General features: G+C 43.3%; 1 pseudogene across 1 annotated transcript; it reads right to left on the reverse strand.

The window, feature by feature from the left end:
- Nucleotides 1-7,633: 7,633 nt before the first annotated feature.
- Nucleotides 7,634-12,254, reverse strand: LOC122543941 (uncharacterized; annotated as a pseudogene). The gene is made up of 2 exons (XR_015754604.1): nucleotides 12,032-12,254; nucleotides 7,634-9,360 (listed from the first exon to the last, which is right to left on the reverse strand). The product of XR_015754604.1 is annotated as an uncharacterized LOC122543941 (transcript).
- Between the last annotated feature and the right edge of the window lie 7,318 nt (nucleotides 12,255-19,572).

Genomic DNA, 19,572 nt, shown 5'->3' on the forward strand with positions numbered 1-19,572 from the left:
CTCACTAATACAGCCTTTCTCTTGGACAGACTTAAAACAACAATTAACTTATCTGACTCTGTGCTGTGAACTTCGCCCAACAGTTCCTCCAAGATTAGTTGTGAATTTCACTGTTTGTTAATTTTCCCAGATGCACTCCGATGTCTAGAAATACACGAATTCAAACAGCAAAGGCGGTAACTGTGCAGGTTCTCTCTCTCTATCTCTCTCTCTCTCTCTCTCCCCCTCTCCCTCTCCCTCTCCCTCTCCCTCTCCCTCTCCCTCTCCCTCTCCCTCTCCCTCTCTCCTGCACTGTCATCTTCATGTGCTTCCTTTGTCTGCTCTTCTCCCTTTTAAAACTGCTGTTGTTTTGACTTTTTTTTTCCCAAAGTTCCAAAACAATGCAACAGCATATAAAACAGTAATTGCTGCTCCTGAAATTCGAGGAAATCACCTCCAACACCTAAAATACCTCAAAAAAAGGATGAGCTCTTTCAGCCGGTAATTTTTCCCACCCTCCATCTTGGATTACCCAGAATCCATCCTCAAATTATCCACTTTAAGCCTTTAAGATTTTTTTAAAAAATTGTTTAAAAATAAAAGAGGCCTGGCCAGTTCTGCCAGTTCAGGTTTTTCTAGTTTTTTTCAGCTGTCGCAGTCACAATTTGTGTGAGTACCAGAAGGGTTGCAAGCTTCAGTAAATAATTTCTAATTGAATTTCTCCGAAATCTCTCTGGATGGTGCTCCCTCCCAAATATAAGAATCTATGTTTGAGTTTCCCTTTTTGCCAACTCGTGTGTTTGTAGGATGTTACTATATTGGAACAGTTAACCAGTTATTGAGTATTCAGTTAAGTTTTCCAACATTCAAGTTATTCTAAATCCTGCTTGCTTTTGGTCATATTTTAATTGTAATGGTTAAATAAATTTGCATTTTGCATAAAGCTGAGTGGTTTGACCAGATGCATCACATCTGGAACACTCACTTCACATCTACCTTTAAAATACGAAAAAGTTAGGGTCTAGGTTACCTTGTTAAGATATTTTGAGGCGGTCTGGCCTGTTCCATAACAGAACTCCGTAACAATTTGTCCACAATGGGAAATGGGTGATGTTTCCTCATTCCTGCTTCATTCCCCTCTTGCAGAGCAACACAGAATCTGATGGCACTGTTTGGTTTAGACACTACAACTGCAGGGCTCACAGCAGAAAAGGATGATGTGGATATAGCAATCCAAGAAGAGTAGTGTGAAATAGAAGACAAAATAATCATCATGAAAGAGGAGGTGTTCAAAGTGTTGGAATCATTGGAAGTGTATAAGTCACAAGGATGTTGCCAGGGTTGGAGTGTTTGAGTTAAAGTGAGAGGCTGAATAAGCTGGAGCTATTTTCCCTGGAGTGTCAGAGGTTGAAGGGTAACCTTATAGAAGTTTATAAAATCATGAAGGGCATAAATCAGGTGAATAGCCACGGTCTTTTCCCCAGGGTGACAGAATCCAAACCTTGAGGGTGCAGGATTAAAGTGAGTGGGGAAAGATTTAAAAGGGACCTGAGGGGCAACTTTTTCACACAGTGGTTGTTGCGTATATGGAATGAACTGCCAGAGGAAGTGGTGGAATCTGGTAGAGTAACAACATTTAAAAGACATCTGGATGATGATATGAATGGGAAGGGCTTAGAGGTATATGGGTCAAGTGCTGGCAAACGGGATTAGATTAATTTAGGATATCTGATTGGCCAGAAGTTGAACAAAAGCTGTTTCCACACATTACCACTCTACAACTCTAGACACATGTGAGCTGTGGGAGGGCTGGAGAAACCCAAATGTGGTTTCATTATTTAAAAAGTGGACCAAGGAAATGCCAAACAGCTATAGGCCAGTCAACCTTGCCTTGGTGATGGGCAATTATAAGAACTAACCCTGAGAAATCAGATAACCTGTCACTTAAAAATGCATTAGACCATAAGAAATAAGAGTGGAAGTAAGGCCATTTGGCCCATTGGGTCCACTCCACCATTCAATCATGGCTGATGGGCATTTCAACGCCACTTACCCGCACTCTCCCCGTATCCCTAGTCAGGGATAGTCAGCATTGCTTTGTTAAGTCAAGCTTAACAAATTTAATTGAATTCTTTTAGGAATTGGCAAGGAGGATTGATGTGAGGATATTGTTTAAATGGATTTTGTTAACTCTAACCCTAACCCTATCGCAATCACATTTGACAAGGTCCCACATAGCAGACTGGTCAGCATATGCATAAATACATATTGTTATGAACCAGGCCAGACCCCCTCAAAACATTTCAAGAAAGTAACCCAGACACTAACTTCGCTCGTTTTTTTAAGCAGCTGTAACGCACATATTCCAGGAGAGATGTAGCTGGCCAACCGACTTAGTTTTCAACTAAACAGAATTTATTTCTAAGATTACCAAATGAAACACAAACGAGAGAATAGAATACTGAATAACAACCTACCCGAATACCCAAAAGATTATATCAGTTTAATGATGCTGTTCATAAAGCTCAAACTTTCCAACTCTGGCAACACCCTTGTAATAATTCCCATAAACACCGCTTGGGACTAAAGGTAAAATCAAATACAGGGTCGGACAACAGAGAGGCAAGAGAGAGAGTACCAGCCTGGAACTGTCTCTTTGGGTCCAGCAGCTTTTTTTCACACAGCTCTTAAAAACCAAACCAAACCAAACCAGAGAAAAGCTGAGCTGGGAGAACTGGCTGCTCCCCTTCCATTGTACACGTGTTGTTTAAACTTGAAAGCCTTTGGCCTGAGGCAGTATCCGTTATCTACCCTCAAACCAGCCCTAAAACCCTTCAACCCCAGACTTTTCGGAGTCTGTGTCTTCTACGACCTCTCTGGAAATAAAAGCCAACCACAACATAACCTTGTTAAAGGCGCATCATCACCACAATATACAAACAAAATATACCATGGGCTACAGGGTAATGTGGTAAAAACAATGACTGCAGATGCTGGAAACCAGATTCTGGATTAGTAGTGCTGGAAGAGCACAGCAATTCAGGCAGCATCCGAGGACAGGCAAAATCGACGTTTCGGGCAAAAGCCCTTCATCAGGAATTGTAATGTGTTGAATTGTAGTTTCTGTCTTCAGTGCTTCTGATATAATTCCAGTTGCATGTTGCAGCAGTATTGAAAGCAGTGAATTTGTTACAGAGCTCAGCATTTTTGATTATTCAGGACAACGTTCAAGCTTTTAGTGCTGTGTTCTGTTATGGGTGAGAGTTTGCATGGCCTGGGGCTAGTGTGGCTCCTTTACACTGGATCTGAATCCATATCCATCCATTGCTCTCTTTTATGTTTGCCCTCCCGGATCTCCCCTCTGCCTTTGTCTAACTTTCTTTGGCCCTCACAATGGGTGTATTTTAACTCCGTTCTATTTTTTAATGTTACCTCTGCTGTTGTGCCTAAATTAGGTTTGCACCACTGCCTATCCCCTGACTGTGTGTTGCTGATATACCAATTTTACCTTCCTATAGAATCTTTAATGGTCAGAAATTGTTTTCACTGCATTTCTGTGAACTGCTATTCTGCAAATTATGAGCTTCGGCCAGTTCACATAACCTCCATTTTTAATTTTGTGGTTTCTGTCTCACTCTCTTTGTACTGTCTAAATCAGTTCCATGGGATTATCCTAAGATTCTCTGTGAAGCCAAGAGGAGATTGCAGAACCCTTGGCTTTGATCTTTATGCTGACATTGTCTACAGGAATAGTGCCAGAAGACTGGAGGACAGCAAATGTCCCCTTGTTCCAGAAGGGGAGTAGAGGCAACCCTGGTAACTATAGACCAGTGAGCCTTACTTTGATTGTGGGTAAAGTGTAGGAAAAGGTTAGAAGAGATAGAATATATAATAATCTAGAGAGGAATAAGTTGGTTAGGGATAGTCAACATAGTTTTGTGAAGGGTAGGTTATGTCTTATGAATCTTATTCAGTTCTTTGAGATGGTGACCTAAGTGGTGGATGAGGGTAAAGTGGTCGTTGTGTGTGCAGATTTCAGTAAGGCATTTGATAAGGTTCTCCACGGTGGGGTATTGCAGAGGGATTGAGGGTGATTTATCGATTTGGATCAGAATTTGGCTAGCTGAAAGAAGACAGAGGGTGGTTGTTGATAGGAAATGTTCATCCTGGAATTTAGTTACTAGTTGTGTACCGCAAGGATCTGTTTTGGGGTCATTGCTGTTGGTCATTTTTATAAATGACCTAGATGGGGACGTAAAAGGATGGGTTCGAAATTTGCAGATGTTGCTAAGGTTAGTGGAGTTGTAGATCATGCTGAAGGATGTTGCAGGTTCCAGAGGGACATATTTAAGCTGCAAAGCTCGGCTGAGAGGTGGCAAATGGAGTTTAATGTGGAAAAGTGTGATGTGATTAATTTTGGAAGGAGTAACAGGAATAAAGAGTACTGGAATAATGGCAAGATTCTTGGTAGTGCAGATGAGCAGACAGATCTTGATGTCCATATACATAGATCCCTGAAAGTTGCCACAAAGGTTGATAGGGTTGTTAAGAATGCATAGTGTGTTAGCTGTTATTGTTGGAAGGATCGAGTTTCAGAGATCACACTGCAACTGTACAAAACTCTGGTGCAGCCGCACTTGGAATATTGCGTACAGTTCTGATCACCACATTATACGAAGGATTTGGGAGCTTTGGAAAGGGGTCAGAGGAAGTTTACTAGGATGTTGCCTGGTATGGAGGGAAGGTCTTATGAAGAAAGGCTGAGCGACGTGAGATTGTTTTCGTTAGAGAGAAGATTGAGAGGTGATGTAATTGAGACATATAAGATAATCAGAGGGTTAGATAGGATGGACAGTGAGACCCTTTTTTCTCAGATGGTGATGGCTAGCATGTGGGGACATAGCTTTAAATTGAGGGGTGATAGATACAGAACAGATGTCAGAGGTAGTTTCTTTACTCAGCAGTAGAGGCATGGAACGCACTGCCTGAAGCAATAGTAAACTCGCTGACTTTAAGGGCATTTAAATGGTTATTGGATAAACATATGGATGAAAATGGAATAGTGTAGGATAGATGGGCTTCAGATTGCTTCACAGGTTGATGCAACATTGAGGGCTGAAGGGCCTGTACTGTGCTATAATGTTCTATGTCTGTCTGCACAGAGTGTGCGAAGAGATTTATTAATGTTGTGGTTCTGTTCGCCGAGCTGGAAGTTTTTGTTGCAATCGTTTCGTCCCCTGGATAGGCGACATCATCAGTGCTTGGGAGCCTCCTGCGAAGCGCTTCTTTGATGTTTCCTCTGGTGTTTATAGTGGTCTGTCCCTGCCGCTTCCGGTTGTCAGTTTCAGCTGTCCGCTGTAGTGGTTGGTATATTGGGTCCAGGTCGATGTGTTTGTTGATGGAGTTTGTGGATGAATGCCATGCCTCTAGGAATTCCCTGGCTGTTCTCTGTCTGGCTTGCCCTATGATAGTAGTGTTGTCCCAGTCGAATTCATGTTGCTTGTTGTCTGCGTGTGTGGCTACTAAGGATAGCTGATCGTGTCGTTTCGTGGCTAGTTGATGTTCATGTATGCGGATTGTTAGCTGTCTTCCTGTTTGTCCTATATAGTGTTTTGTGCAGTCCTTGCATGGTATTTTGTACACTGGTATTTTGGGACAGACCACTATAAACACTGGAGGAAACATCAAAGAAGCGCTTCGCAGGAGGCTCCCAAGCACTGATGATGTCGCCTAGCCAGGGGACGAAACGTTTGCAACAAAAACTTCCAGCTCGGCGAACAGAACCACAACAACGAGCACCCGAACTACAAATCTTCGCACAAACTTTGAAGATTTATTAATTCATTAATTAATTAAACCAGGTGACACATCAGCAAGTTCACCCTGACGAGAGATTGTTTCAGTTTAAAGGATCGGTACTGGGTCCACTGCTTTTTGTCATTTATGTAAATTATGTATAGTTTGTAAATTTGCAAATGACACCAAACTAGATGGTGTAGTGAACAGCGAAGAAAGTTACCTCAGAGTATAGCAGGGTCTTGATCAGATGGGCCATTGTCCTGAGGAGGGGCAGATGAAGTTTAATTCAGATAAATGTCAGATTCTGCACTTTGGAAAGACTTAATGGTAAGGTCCTGCAACATGTTGTTGAACAAAAATACCTTGGAGTGCAGCTTCATAGTTCCTTGAAAGTGGAGTGGCAGGTAGATAGGATAGTGAAGAAGGTGTTCCGTATGCTTGCTGTTATTGGTCAGTGCATTGAGCATAGGAATTGGAAAGTCTGTGCAGGACAGTGGTTTGGCCACTTTTGGAATATTGCATGCAATTCTGTCTCCCTGCTACAAGAAAGATATTGAAACTTGAAAGAGTTTAGAAAAGATTTACAAGGATGTTGCCAGAGTTGGAAAGTTTGAGCTTTATGGACAGGTTAAATTGGCTGGGGCTACTTTCCCTGGAACCTGGGATGCTGAGGTTTATAAAATTATGAGGGGCTTGGATAGAGTAAATAAACAAGGTCATTTCCCCGCTGTAGGATAATCCAAAACTAAAGGGCATAGGTTTAAGGTGAGAGCGGAAAGATTTAAAAGGGACATAAAGGGCAACTTTTTCATGCAGAGGGTGGTGCGTGTATGGAATGAGCTGCCAGAAGAAATAATGAAGTCCAGTACAATGACAACATTTAAAACACATCTGAATGGGTATATGAATAGGAGGGTTTTGAGGGATATGGGCCAAATGCTCACAAATGGGACGAGATTAGTTTAGGATTTCTGGTCGACATGGACGAGTTTGGCTGAAGGGTCTGTTTTCCTTGCTGTACATCTCTCTGACTCTATAACTACGGATGCTGGAAATCTGTAACAAAGAAAATACTGGAGAAACTTTGCAGGTCTGACAAAATCTGTGATATAAAAACAGAGATAAGGTCCCTAGTCTGGTGATCATTCATCGGAACTAAAAGCAGCTCGGAAATGGTGGTATAGATGCTGATTAATGGGTGAGTTGAGGGAAAAGAAAGGCTGATGAATGGAGACAGACCCTCGGGAAAGAGACACTTATTGGGAAGGCTGTGAGCAAATGGCTGGGAATTTGGGATGGATTTGCAGCGTTTCTCCAATGAGAGAATACTGCCTTATTCGCTGCAAATGATTAATCCCGGGGCAGAGAAAGGGAGGATCCCACCACTCATCTCACAATAGGACCTGGCTGATTGACGGCAGCCCATTGGCCAATAGGAGGAGAGTGGGCGGGGCTGGCAGTGCAAGGGTCCTCCAACCAGTGGGAATGAATGAGGGACGGGGCCAGTGGTACGACATATGCCCGTAGTGATCCAGCAGAGACTGGGAGTGTAGGGGTATCAGTGTGGACTGGGAGGTTTTATAAACACCCGAATTAGAAAGTCCCGCGTTTGCAGCAAACGGGAAAACATACGGGCTTTCCCTTACTCTGGATGTATCTTCTCCCAGAGACGTGCTGATGAGAAACTGTTGGAAAAGCTCAGCAGGTGTCTCAGACGAAGGGTCATTGGATCCAAAACGTTAACTCTGATTTCTCTCCCTAGATGTTGCTAGATTGCTGAGCTTTTCCAGCAATTTCTGTTTTCGTTTCTATAGAGAGTAATCAGGGCCAGAAATCGCACACTACCATGTTATAGTCCAACAGGTTTATTTGAAATCACAAGCTTTTACAGCGCTGATCCTTGACTTGACCAAGGGGTAGCAGTGGACCCCGCTGAGTTTTTCCATCAATTGCTGTTTATCTTTCTGATTTCCAGCATCATCCTTTCTCTTGGTGCTTGTGTGAAAAAGAAATAACTTCTTCCCCTGTGCCCTGTATGGTGCACTGAATTTCCAGCATTTCGGGCTGTCCCTCACTCTGATTGTCCCGTTCCCTGCGACAAATAAACTCCAAGAGTTCCTTGCACTTGTTGGAAGTGAGGACAGAGGAGACATGGGAGCCGAAGAGCTCAAAATAAATTTGTGCTTTACAGATACGATAAAGGCACAATAGGTTTAACAAAAAGCTGATCTATAAAATTTGTCACCCAACTAGGTAACCAGACATGTGGTGTTTAGAAACATCATCAGAACCCAACCCAGAAAACATGGTTTGAATATAGGTAACAGTGGAATCAAGAAACGATTCAGAGAGAGATTCTTGGGAACTCATTGATGATTAACCAGGCCTAATGAACCAAGAAATCCCTTTTCACAAATCGTGTAGGTGGATAATCTTTACCCAGTGTGTATATGTTGATATACAGTAACGATAAGATACTTTCCAAAACCTACCCTCCAGTTACAGGGTAACTGTTACAAATGTAAAGAAAATTATCTCCATTTTACAAGCTTTTATTGAGCAGGAATGAACAACATCAGTACAAATGATCCAAAGACCACAGTTCATTCCTTGATGTGAGTGAAAACAAAATCCTTCAGTTGGTTATTTGTGACTTTGCTGGTGTCTCAGCAGGCTGGATGATCGAATGAATCCCTTCCCACACTCTGAACAGGTGGATGGTTTCTTCCCAGTGTGAACCTGCTGATGTGTCAGCAAGTGAATTGCTTGAGTGAATGCTTTCCCACACTCAGAACAGGTGAATGGTCGCTCTCTAGTGTGAATTCGCTGGTGTGTTAGCAGGTTGGATGACTGTGGGAATGCCTTCCCACACACAAAACAGGTGAATGGTTTCTCCCCAGTGTGAGTTCGCCGGTGTATCAATAGATGAGATGAGCAAGTGAATCCTTTCCCACACTCAGAACAGGCAAATGGCCTCTGCCCAGTGTGAATTCGCTGGTGGGTCAGTAGATGAGTTGCCTGCGTGAATGCTTTCCCACACTCAGAACAGGAGAATGGTCTCTCCCCAGTGTGAACTCGCTGATGTATCAGCAGGTTGGATGACTGAGAGAATCCCTTCCCACACTCAAAACAGGTGAATGGTTTCTCCCCAGTGTGAATTCGCTGGTGTCTGAGCAGTTCGGATGACTGAGTGAATCTTTTCCCACAATCAGAGCAGGTGAATGGTCTTTCCCCAGTGTGAACTCGCTGGTGTATCAGCAGTTTAGATGACCGAGAGAATCCCTTCCCACAATCAGAGCAGGTGTATGGCTTCTCCCCAGTGTGACTGCGTTGGTGAGTTTCCAGCTGGGATTGGTAAAGAAATCCCTTCCCACAATCCCCACATTTCCAAAGTCTCTCCCCAGTGTGACTGCGCTGGCGTTGGGACATTTCAGATGAATCTTCACTGACCCTTCCACACACAGACGATTTGTGTTTCTCCCCAATGTGAATGGTGCTTTTTCCTTCAATGTTCAAAATCTTGAAATTATCATAAACAGAGTGACTATTGGATTTGGATGTGGTTTTTTTTCTTCAGTCAACCTTTCAAACAGAATACAAAGTTAGAGACAGAGAAACAAGAAGAAGACACACAGGTTGTGAAACTGCACGAAATTAATCTTGTCATTTGTGGAGCTGACACAGAGGGAAACTGCTGGATTATCATTAACACTGAACTGGTTCATAAATGTCCTTGAGGGAAGGGGACTAGTCAATGTCTACACAAAATTATGGAAAGGTACAGAGGCATGAGAGTTGGCAGGGGTGGGATGCATTTTATAGATTTGCAACTCAGTCCTGTTCCTCTTTTCTTCCCATATCTTTCTAACCCTCTGAAGGACTAAGGAAAAGTGCAGAAGCAAAATGATGGAAATCGAAAATAAAAACAGAAGATGCTGGAGATACTCAGCAAGTCTTGCATCACCTGAAATGCTAACAGATGCAGGAACTATTGCAACGAGAAGAAACCTTTAGATGATCATACAAAACACCACCATATAGGTTACACGTTAAAAGTCAGTAAATGGGACTTGAGTGATAGGTGTTTGACGACCAGCATGGATACAATGGGTACATTGTGTTCTACAATTTTATATCAGAGTCTCGGACCCAATTTTGATCCCTGTTTCTCTGAGACTTACTTTTTTTTAGTAAGCAGACAGGAGTGGCAAGCATTGGATCATTGAAATTAAACATTGGCCTTCACAGTGATAGGAGGAGAGTATGGTGTAGGGATATCCTTCTGTAAGGGCTACAGTGAGCACACACCTGGAATACCATGTGCACTTTTGTTCTCCTGTCCCTGGATGGATGCCCTGGCCATTGTGATAGTGCAAAGAGGGTTAACCAGATTGATTCCTGGGATGTCAGGATTGATGTATGAAGAGAGGCTCAATCCTCCTTTAATCCTTGACTCTGTCTTTCTGAGCTGCTGACTGCATCACTAACTAGCGTTCTACCTGCCAATTCCTGATCTGAATCTGACCAATCAAGGCCTGTACTTGGTTTCCAATCCCACTGCCACACTAGTTTTCAAACCTCACCAACTGAACTAGCAAATGCCCCCAAGAGGACACTTGTTGGAGCTTGTCCAGGCTTGCACAGGTCCCACCTTGCCCAGACACAGTCCCAATGCCTCAAAAATCTAAATCTTTTATGGTACACCATTTCTCCAGCCACACATTTATCTGATCTATCCTCCTATTCCCGCTCTCACTAGCACGTGGCACTGGGAGTAATTCTGACATTATTACATTTGAAGTCCTGCATTTTAATAAAGCTTCTCTCTTCTGATATTTATTTTCCAGGTCCTCATCCCTTTGTTTACCTGTGTAGTTGGTACCTGTGTGTTCCATGACCACTGCCTGTTCACCCTCCAGCTCCAGAATGTCCTACAGCAGCTTCAAGATATCCCTGATCCTGGCACCAGGGAGGTAACATACCATCCCGAATTCATGTCTGTGGTCACAGTAGTGCCTTTCTACACGCCTTGTCATTGAGATGCAGGGTTGTTTTGACGGGATACATTTTCCTCCCCTTTTGTGCAGCAGAACTACCTGTGATGCCATGAATTTCGCTGTTGCTGATTTTATTTGAGGCCACCCCCAATCAACACAACAGTACCCAAAGTGGTATATCTGTTTCAGAGGGAGATGACCGCTGGGGACTTCTGCACTTCATTTTACTTTGTCTGGTCACACATTCCTTTTCTGTGTAATTCTCACTTGCAGTGGGACTAACTCGTTATAGTTATTGTCCATGACATTCTCTGCAGAACAGATGCTGATATTGAGCCCACCCACAGCTCCAGCTCAGAAAAGCAGTTAGCCAGAAGCTGCAGGTGTACACAGTTCCTGCACATATTGCCATCAGAGACATTGAAAACTTTCCTTAATTCTCACATTGAGGTGCGCATCAAGGGTCTGAGGTGTCCTATCATGACTTCTTTCTGAATTAAGCTAGTTATTCTCATTAAGAGAATTTAATTCAGCTATGGATCTTCCTTTATTTCAAACAGTTCTGTTCTAATCAAAACCCCTACCTTTACAAAAGCTGATATGTTACACTTTAAAACAATAAGAAAACAGCCATTTACCAGTTGGCTGTGTCCATGAAGACCTTGTCATTTCTGAATTGAGACTGAGCACCACACTCGATCTTTCAGCTTCAACTTCTCCCTGCCTCACCTGACACTCTGTTTCAAAGCACTCAACTCCAATGCACTCTCACCGAGTCAAGCAGCACTCACAGCGCAGCCCTGTCATTATAATCTGTCCTCAAACTTCTGGGCTGTTCGAATGCAGTTCAATGGGAGCTCAGAGAACAGCATCTCTTCTTTCAATTCAGCCCTTGTTAACACTGCAGACTCAACGTGACTTCCAGCAGGTTCGGGACCAACGTAGAGTTGTCAGGGTCTGGAGCACTACACCTGAAAGTATGCTGGAATTCGAGTCTATGTGGAATTTGAAAGGGATGTTTGCTGATAATTAAAATCGTGGTGAGTGACTGGGACGAAGCATGACAGTTCTTTCAAAAGTTGAGGTGGTATTTGTGCAAATCGGTGCCTCCGTGAGGCCAGAATCTCCTCCTTCAGCTGTAGGACCTAGAACTGAACACATAACCTGGGGTGATCTGACCACAAATTTGAACATGTTGCTCCTTTTCAATTTCCAAACAGATCAGAATTACTTTTCCACAGAAAGCAGAGACAAACCTTGTTATTTCCACAGTTAAGTGCCAGCGATATTCATATCCTGCTGTCTGTCAGAACTTATTTTGAGAATCCCGGTCTGCAAACTATTCTCAATTGATATCCTGTAAAACGAATTCATAAAAGAAATATCACTGTCAGTCCCGGATTAGAGATCTAAAGAGAAACATTTCTCTTGCTTTCAATTTGCTTTGTTGACGTTTCGCTTTGCCCCGCTCCGCCCCCCACCCTGGAGGAAGATTGCACATGCGCACTGCTGCACCTTGCCCCCAATAAAAATGGCCGCAGTAAGCCAGGGTCTATGACCGCCTGAGGCCCGCAGACGTTTTCCCGTTTGCTGCAAACGCGGGACCAACAGATTCTAATTCTGATCGAAGGGCCTAAACTGAGTGTTTCGAAAGGCTGCCAGTCCAGACTGAGTCAATTTTTCGCCCGCCGTCCGCTACTTCCTCCGCTTTCTCGATTGAATCTCCCACACTCATTCGCCAGCGGCACATGGTCACGTGTAGTTGTGCTTGCACCGCCCTTCGTTCATTCCTATTGGTTGGAGGACCAGTCGTATCGCGTGTCTCGTTAGCCCCGCCTCCTCCCCTCCTAATGGTCGAGCAGTTGCCGTCAATCAGCCGGGCCCCATTGCGAGGTGAGTGGCGGGATCCGCCCTCCCTCTGCTCTGGGGTGAGCTTCATTATTCACAGTGAATGGGGCAGCATCATAGAATACAGGGGACTGCTGGCCGTTCAGCCCACTGAGGCTGTGCTCGACAGTCGCTGCAAATCTATCCATCTCCTCTGAGCTTTGCCGTAAGGCTGCAAATCTTTCCTTGAATATCTTTTGAGTTTAACTGCTAAATCTGCATCCAGCTGACGTTCAGACTGTTCCAGATTCACGACATATTCACGTTTTCACTCTGCAATATTTGTTAGTTATTTGAAAGCTGTGTTCTGTGGATACCAAATATTGTGACAAGATTAATAATTTCTCTCTGCAAATGAAATACTCTGGAAGCAAATTTACACCTCCACTAAATTACAGCTTAACTTACTCCGCTCCAAGGAGAAAAGTCCGAGCTCTGCTACTTCTCCTAAAAACAGAAATCCATCTTTGCTGCTCAGACCAGTATTTCTTGTCCATTTTTATTTAACTTTATAGTTGTGGCAAAATGCCTTTTCGAAATGTGCATTGCATGTGTTGTAAGTACACCACAGTACTGTTTGGATGCTAATGTCCTCAGTGTCACATCCTCCCTATCACTGCAATTCACTTCAGTCTCACAACAATTACAACATTTAAAAGACATCTGGTTGGGTACATGAATAGGAGGGATTTGGAGGGAAATGGGCCAACTACTGGCAAATGGGACTAGATTAATTTACGATATCTAGTTGGCATGGATGAGTTGCACTGAAAGGTCTATTTCTGTCCTGTACATCTCTTTGACTCTATAACCTTTCTATCTCTCAAATCTCGCCAGGCTCAGAACAAGATAAGTATAGTAAATTTGCAAATTACACCAAAATTGGTGGTGTAATGCACAATGAAGAAGGTTATTTCCTACTACAACAGGACCTTGATCAAATGGGCCTGTGGGTCGGGTAATGGGAGACAGTGGCATACTGTGCTAGGGCAATAGTGTGCTGATCCTGCCTGGGGATGGGGTCTGACCAGTATATTCCCAGCATAGGATTTGGAAAGTCACATTGAGATTGTACAGAATGTTGGTGTGGCTTCTTCTGGAGTACTGTGTCCAGTTCTGGTCACCCTATTATAGGAAGGATAGGTTAGGTGAATTGGCCATACTAAATTGCCTGTAGTGATCAGGGATGTGTAGGTTAGGTGGACTGACCATGGGAAATGCAGAGTTGCAAGTATTGGGTAGGGCATTAAGTCTTGGTCTGCAGCTCTTTGGACAGTCAGTGTGGACTTGTTGGGCCGAATGACCTATTTCCATACTGCAGTGAATAAATGGTTCAATGGTTATTAATCTGGAGAAGATTCAGAAGAGATTTAACAGGATGTTCCTCGTTATTAAAGTTTTGAGTTACATAAAGACAGGCCAGAACTCTTTTCATTGACATATGGGAGGTTGTGAAGTGACCTTATAGATGGTCCTAAATTCTGAAGAGAGATATATACAGTTAATGGTTGGTGTCTTTTCCCTAGCATGGGGGATTTCAAGACTGGGGCATAATTTTAAGGTGAGAGGAGAGAGATTTACAAAAACTATATGAAGGGCACCTTTTAACACAGAGAATGATTCATGTGTGTAATGAACTTCGAATGGAAGTGATGGTTGCAAGTACCATTACAATGTTTAAAAAACGTTTGGATAAGTACATGAATAGGAAAGCTTTGGAGGTATGTGGGCCAGGCACAGGGGGGTGGGGCTAGTTTAGTTTGGGATTATGGTCGGCATGGATTGGTTGGACCAAAGGATCTGTTTTCATGCTATATGACTCTACTCTTCCTGGATCCCTTATGGTGGTACCTTTACTCACCATGCCCGTGGCGGTTTTAAATTGATCACCGGACCTTTCCAAACACTTGCACAACTACACTGGGGAAAACGTTAAAATGTGAGGATTTGGAGTTCCTCTGACTAAACCCAGTTGGAAATGAGAGTCTGTTCTGTGTCTAGAAGCTCAGAATCATTGGAGACAGTAACTGCAACACATCTCTTACACATTGCAAGATAAACTCACACAGGAGCTTTGTTATCAGTAAAGAGAGACAAGAAAGACTGAAGTGTCATTTGGTCCCCTCAGTGTGACCCTGAAGGACGTGCCCAGGCTGATGTTCTGTGCTGCTGCATGACCCTCACCTCAGATTGTCCTTTTTGAGCTCCAGCTGGTATGAAATACACAGGGGAGAAATAGAACAATCTACAGTGACGTATTTGAAACAACGCTGATTTATTTGACATTTTGAGTGTGGTGCTGGAAAAACGCAGCAGGTCAGGCAGCATCCGAGGAGCAGGAGAATCGATGTTTCAGCCATAAGCCCTTCCAGATGGAGGGCTTATGCCCAAAACATCGATTCTCCTGCTCCTCAGATGCTGCCTGACCTGCTGTGCTTTTCCAGCATCATGCTCTCGACTCTGATCTCCAGCATCTGTAGTCCTCACTTTCTTCTTATTTGACATTTCTCCAGGATATTAAATTCCAGTCCAACTTGCGAGATTATTAACATAATCAGAAACAAACTCAAATGGTCAGAAAAAAAACTGAAACTTATAACATTGATTGAGGCCAGTTGGCCTATTGTGCTTTTGTTGGTTGCAATAGAGCAATCACGGCTGATCCTATTCTGCAGCTCTTAGTCTGGAGCCCTCTATGTTCTGGGTTTTCATGTCTACTGAGCCTTTTTCTTCAATGTGATGAAGGTTTCTGACTCTATCACCCTAGCAGGCAGAGCTCCAGTTCTTCACCATCTCTGGGTGAAATTATTTCACTCCTCCCTCTCTTCCTGTGAATTACAGAGTAATTGATATTGTCTGCAATTTTGGTCACCTTGTTATAGGAAGGATGTTATCAAACTGGAAAGAATGCAGAACAAATTTACAAGGATGTTGCTTGGATTCAATGTTCTGAGTTACGGGTAGAGATTGGACAAGCTAGGAGTTTTTTCTTTAGAGCGTAGGAGACTGAGAGGAGATCATATAGAAGAGCATAGGATCATGAGAGGCATGGATAAGATGAATGCACTCATTCTTTTTCCCAGGGTTGGGGAATTGAGGTGTAGAGGGCATCAGTTCAAGGTTACAGGGGAAAGAATAAAAGGGAACCTGAGGAGCAACTATTTTACACAGAGGGTGATATGCACTTGGAATGAGCTGTCAACTGAAATGGTTGAGGTGGGTACATTAACAACATTTAAAAGGCATTTGGACAAATACATGGATAGGAAAGATTTAGAAGGATATGGGCCAAATGCAGGAAAATGGGTTAGCATGGAAAGACATTTCGGTCAGCATGAACCAGTTTGACCCGAAGGACCTGTCTCTGTGCTGGAGAACTCTACTTTCAATTTAAAGCCTCCAGTTACTGATCTACCTGTTAATGAACGGATCTTTCCTATCCATTCTCTCTGGACTCTTCACAATTTTATCACTTTTAATTAAATCTCACCTTGGTCTCCTCTGTTTCACAGAAAACATCCCCAGCCTATCCAATCTTTTCTCACAGCTGCAATTCTCCATTCCTAGGAACACCCTAACCAATCTTCTCTGTATCCTCTCTGGTGTGATCACATCGATCCTGGAATGTGGGGACCAAAACCCATTAGTTTTGTTTAGTTGTGGTCAAACTAGTTTTCTGACAGTTCTAGAGTCACCTCCTTGTTCTTATAGTTGTCCCAGACACAACAAGTGTCCTGATTTTCCCACATGGAACTGGATATGTACTCCATGATATTGGGATAGACTACCATTTGAACTAAACCAAAATAATATTCAGATTAAAATGAATAGAGATTCATCAGCTACTCACCAATCAACTTCCTCCATTATATAGAAGGTACCTTACTGTTTAGAGAGTTCACAAAAGTATTTTTCTTAAGATCTTATTATCTAAATATAGCAGATTTTGGTTTGCTGAAAAATTTAGTTATCTTCATGATACAATCCCTTGTAGGTTAGCTTTATCTTCATCAGCTACGTTTTGTGAATTGAACACTGACTGTAATTCTGTTGGCCATGTTCCTGACTGTTTGAGTCATCCAAGACATCATGCAATCTGCAGCTTCCTTTCTCATGTCCACCACACGGCCAACTACTGTGATATCTGCAAATGTCTTCACCATGGCCACTAAATTGAAGTCTAAGTCCTTGATATCCACCACAAAACTGCAGAACCCCATTGGAAATGGGCAGCCAGTAAGGTTTACTTCTGTTGGCAGTTAACAGCAGCAAAGAACACAGAACCGAAATGCTGCTCTCACAGGTGAATTTGCTGGTGTCTCAGTAGGTGGTGTGACTGAGAGAATCCTTTCCCGCACATGTACAGTCCATCCTCAGTGTGAATTTGTTGCTCTTTCAGCAGATTCTGTTTGCTTTTAAACCCCTTGCAGTTAGAATCTTTTCTTACAGTTAGCATTTCTTCAGAGGCTGATGATGTTCAGGATTCTGATGAACTGAATGACTCTGTCATAGAGATGTACAGCACAGAAACAGATCCTTCAGTCCAACTTGTCCATGCTGAGCAGATATCCCAATCTAATCTAGTCCCACCTGCCAGCACCTGGCCCATATCCTTCCAAACCCTTCCTATTCATATACCCATCAAGATGCCATTTAAATGTTGTAATTGTACCAGCCTCCACCACTTCACCTGGCAGCTCATTCCAAACATGTACCACCCTCTGCATAAAAAAACTTGCCCCTAGGTCTCTTTAACATCTTTCCCCTCTCACCCTAAACCTATGCCCTCTAGTTCTGGACTCCCCCACCCCAGGGAAAAGACTTTGTCTATTTATCCTATCCATGCCCCTCATGATTTTATAAACCTCTATAAGGTCACCCCTCAGCCTCCGACGCTCCAGGGAAAACAGTCCGAGCCTATTCAACCTCTCCCTATAGCTCAAATCCTCCAACCCTGGCAACATCCCTGTAAAACCTTTCTGAACCCTTTCAAGATTCACAACATCCTTCCGATAGGAGGGAGACCAGAGTTGCATGCAATTCCAAAAGTAGCCTAACTAATGCCCTGCAATATGACCTGCCAACTCCTGTACTCAATTCTCTGACCAATAAAGGAAATCATGCCAAATGCCTTCTTCACTATCCTACCTATCTGCGACTCTACTTTCAAGGAGCTACGAACCTGTACTTCAAGGTTTCTTTGTTCAGCAACACTCCCTAGGACCTTACCATGAAGTGTCTAAGTCCTGCTCTGATTTACAGTCTTACAGCATGGAGACAGGCCCTTCAACCCAAAGTTGTCCAGAAATAAATATAGGGAAGATGGTGGGCCTAGGGGAAGGGTAGTTGGGATGGTGATAGGTGATGCAGACAGGAGGTTATTATGCTTGGTCAGTGGGAAGGGTAGAGCAGATTGGTGAATTGGAAGTTTGGCAGGTTAGAACAAGTCAAGAAGGTGAGGAGGTGGAGTGGGGCTACACATGGGATAAGGCTGGGGGAGGAGTGACTTTGAAGCTGGTGAAGTCAACTAAAATGTCCATCCATGCTAACCCCATTCAACATAGAATGTACAACATAGAACAGTACAGCACAGTACTGGCCCTTCGGCCCTCAATGTTCTGCCGGTCTTCTATTTTACTCTAAGATCAGACTAACCTACAAACCCTTTGTTGTATTATCATCCATGTGCCTAACCAAGAGCTGCTCAAATGTCCCTAAGGTATCTGACTCTACCACCACTGCTGGCAATGTATTCGACACACCCACCACTCTCTGAGTTATGACCCTACCTCTGACATCTCCCCTAAAACTTCCTCTAACCTTAACATTATGCCACCTCGTGATAGACATTTCTGTCCTGGGAAAATGTCTCTGGCTATCCACTCTATCTATGCCTCTCAACATCTTGTCTACTTCTATCAAGTCATCTCTCATCCATCTTCACTCCAATAAGAAAAGACCTAGCTCCCTCAACCTGTCTTCATACGTCATGCCCTCCAGTCCAGGCAGCATCCTGGTAAATCTCTGCATCCTCTCTAAAGCTTCCACGACTTTCCTGTAATGAGGTGACCAGAACTGAATACAATATTCCAAGTGTGATCTAACTAGGACTCTATAGAGCTGCAGCATAACCTTGTGGCTCTTAAATTCAATCCCCCTGCTAATAAAAGCCAACACATCATACATCTACTTAACAACCCTATCAACCTGAGGTGCAACTTTGAGGGATCTTTGGAAAGGGACCCTCAGATCCTCTGTTCCTGCACACTGCCAAGAATCCTGCCTTTAACCCTGTATTCTGTATTCAAATTCAACCTTCTAAAGTGAATGACTTCACCCATTTTCAAGTTGAACTCCATCTGCACTTATCAGCCCAGTTCTGCATCCTGTCAATGTCTTGTTGCAACTTACAACAGCCCTCCACACAGTCCACAACTCCACCAACCTTTGTGTTATTGGCAAATGTACTAACCCAGCCTTCCACATCCTCATCCAAGTCATCTATAAAAATCACAAAGGGCAGAGTTCCCAGAACAGATCCCTATGGAACACCACTGGTCACCAAGCTCCAGGCTGAATACTTTCCATCTACCACCACCCTGTCTTCTATTGGCCAGCCAATTCTGTGTCCAGACAGACAGGTTTCCTGATATCCCATGCCTCCTTACTTTCTGAATTAGCCTACCATGGACAACCTTATCAAATGCCTTGCAAGACCAATATACACCACATCCACTGCTCTAGCTTCATCAACGTGTTTTGTCACAACCTCAAAGAATTCAATAAGGTTTGTGAGCTATGATCTGTTCCTCACAAAGCCATGCTTACAATCTCCGATCAAATGATGGTTTTCCAAGTCATCATAATTCCTGTCTCTCAGAATCCTCTCTCATCTCTTGCACTCCACAGG

The sequence above is a fragment of the Chiloscyllium plagiosum genome, unplaced genomic scaffold (genome assembly GCF_037043375.1).
Source record: "Chiloscyllium plagiosum isolate Xiang-an unplaced genomic scaffold, Cpla_swu_hap1 HiC_scaffold_46, whole genome shotgun sequence".
NCBI lineage: Eukaryota > Metazoa > Chordata > Chondrichthyes > Orectolobiformes > Hemiscylliidae > Chiloscyllium > Chiloscyllium plagiosum.